Here is a 3,212-nt window from a genome sequence, read left to right on the forward strand (position 1 = left end):
CACAAAACCAAAGAATCTTCAGGATTTCTTACCGCTGCCAAAACTTCTAATTATGGATCACATCTGAGTCCATGGGACTCACCATGGTTTGGGGAGGGTCCCCTCTGGAAACTCAGAGGACCCATGCTATTCAAACTTTTACACCATGGAAACCCAACCCGCCCCGCCCCCCCTGCATGGTTTTCCCAGTGCAGTCTATAGGCACTGGTGTGATCTGATATGTGATTCTTTTCCCCTAACAATCCTTCCAGGTGACTCCCTTCGGAACTTTTCTTATAGATGTCTTATATGTAGATTTTCTGATTCTAGGTATTAGAGTCTTTTGGAAACGACATGATTTAGACGAATACAAACATTAGCAAAAATGTAAGAAGATTGCAATATAATGCAACAATAATTATTACCACACCCGTACTACCGATTGCAAAAAGGTATGGAGGTATTCCCATGAACAGTGTATATAAATTACAGAGAAATTAGTCGGGGCATCTCAGAAATTTACTTCCGGTGTTGTATTAGTAAGAATATTAGTAGAGCCCTCTACAACATTTCTAATACCAATTATATAAGTTACACAACCAAAGCTAAAATTAAGCCTCAGCTGAAAGTGGTGTATGTGTATGTGTGAGAGAGAAATCTTGTCTGCCTCAGACTGCACAATTTTAGCTATTGTTCTGGAGCCTCGCAAAATGAGGGAAATGTTCACCCATTCAAATGAAAGTATGAAGCACTGGCCTTTCTCCAAGCTGTCTTTGTGACATCATCATTTAGCCAAGTCTGATTGCCTGCATGACAATGTGACATCGTCACACCAGGGAAAGGTAGATTCAAATTAATTTCCAGTCTTAATTTTGTACTACGGTGAGAAGGCATTTGCCACATGTGAATAAAATGTCTTGATAGCTCATCTGTTTCTTGGAAGTGTGGGCCACAAACAAATGCGTAGTTGACAAACTTTGTGGCAATTCCGACTGGTGAGTTTTGCATCTTGCCTGTTTCAGATGACCAGGCCATCTTTTAAACATATTAGTATCCATATTAATCCATAGCATTTAATATTTCTTAAGGGAACATGTATTTAAAGCACAAGCCATTTTTTAATACTTGCAAAATAGCCTTGGGGCCAGTCATGGGGCGCGGTTTTGAAGTGTCACAGATAATCTGTACTATGTGATTTACCTAACCAATTATTTACTTAATTTATATACCACCTTTATCTTCCAAGGAGCTCAAGGTTACCCTACTCCTCATTTCATTCTCACAACAACCCTGTGAGGTAGGTTAGGCTAAGACAGGCATCCCCAATCTTCGGCCTCCAGCTGTTCTTCCCCAACCACTGGTCCTGTTAGCTAGGGATCATGGGAGTTGTAGGCCAAAACATCTGGAGGGCCGCAGTTTGGGGATGCCTGGGCTAAGAGATGGTGACTGGCCCAAGGTCACCCAGTGAGATTCATGGCTGGGTGGGGAATTGCACTCTGGTGGTCACCCAGGTCATAGTGCAATACTCTTAACCATCATGCCACACTGGAAGATTCACACAAACTCTAATGAGTTCATTTCCACTGAGACCCCACTGCTTAAATAACATTTTGTTTCTGTACAGCCTGCAGTGTTTTGAATTGTTCAGGAAGTGAAGTTCTGGAACCCAGCTTACCTGGCATTGTCATATATAATCATTGTGTCAATGTGGAAACCTCATGGTTTGTTGGGTCACTGCCACCCCCAAACATGGCTTGACTTAGGGTGTAGCTAGGCAGGGTGGCAGGAGATCCACAATTGGCTCTCATACGCTGTATTGAGTTTATTCTGGTTTTTTGTTTTCTCTTTTTCTACAATATGGACCCATTGGTCTGCTGTACAGTGTTATATTTCTGCCAGTAAGTCAAAAAAACATAGGAAGCTGACTTGTACTACACTAAATAAAAAAAGAATTCCTTCCAGTAGCACCTTAGAGACCAACTAAGTTTGTCATTGGTACGAGCTTTCATGTGCATGCACACTTCTTCAGATACCACAGTTTAGAATTGTGTGGCAGGATTTTGAACAACAGCCCTACCTGGAGACACCAGAGACCTCCTGCATGTAAAATAGTTGCTCTACCAAATGAGCTGTGGAGGTTCTTCTCAGTTATTTATCAAACTGTGTAACAAGTGTTTAGTCAAATGTGGGATAAAGTAAACACACCAAGTCAGAAAATCAGTCTGGAAATCTCCAGTTTCTACACTCCCACCAACTTCCTTCATTTTAGATGTGACTTGTCAATTAGTTCCAGCAACCCCACTCCAAATCTGGAAGCTTGTGTTTCTTGGACTAGATCTTCTCATGGTCTTCCAACTGCAGAAGGTGTCTCCAATATCTGTATTTCCAGTACTGGAAGTTTATTCCATTTGCTTCTGGTGTGGCCTTGCCTCGCCTCTTTTTTGTCCTTATGACAGACGCGACTTTAATAGGATTGTAGCGCTGACACCCCCTATATCCAAATTGATTCTGGTTTGTACTTCCTTTGAAAAAGGATCTACGGGGAGTGGGGGAGGGCTTTCAACAGGGGGTGTTTCAGGTCTGTGTGCATTTCCAGCATCCATCTGTTAGCAAAATGCCTAGGTGTTTAAAGTTCACTGGTGGTCCAGCAGACCTGATGCAGTATTTTTGTTGTTGTTGTTGAATCAACCTCAGTATATCACATCACAGTCAGCCCTCAACTAGCCTCCATCTACCAGCCAACTTTTCAACCAGTCAGGGAGTGGCTGGACCTACTATTGGTCTCCCTGCTTTCCACCCCACCATCCCCAATAAGCACCAGCAACCACTGCAGGGATGGTTCAGTTAGTTCCAGCTCCCTGGTATATCAAGCAAAGGTATATGTGGTTTAAGTAAAGCACGCACAAGAACAGCAACCTCTCACAGTCAGACTGTAGGGCATGTTGCAGCTTGAATGTCCAGTAGATGGCAGTGTTGCCTACAACAGCCACAAGTACAGTACTGTACGGTACTGTACAGTACTTCAAAATCCTTTGTCCAGGGGTCAGCAACCTTTCTCAGCCGTGGGTCTACTGTCCCTCAGACCATTTGGTGGGCCGGACTATTTTTTTTTGCGGGGGGGGGGGGGAATGAAAGAATTCCCCTGCCCCACAAATAACCCAGAGATGCATTTTAAATAAAAGGACACATTCTACTCATGTAAAAACACGCTAATTCCCGGACCGTCCGCAGGT

The sequence above is a fragment of the Zootoca vivipara genome, chromosome 11 (genome assembly GCF_965207765.1).
Source record: "Zootoca vivipara chromosome 11, rZooViv2.hap1.1, whole genome shotgun sequence".
In the NCBI taxonomy this organism is placed as follows: domain Eukaryota; kingdom Metazoa; phylum Chordata; class Lepidosauria; order Squamata; family Lacertidae; genus Zootoca; species Zootoca vivipara.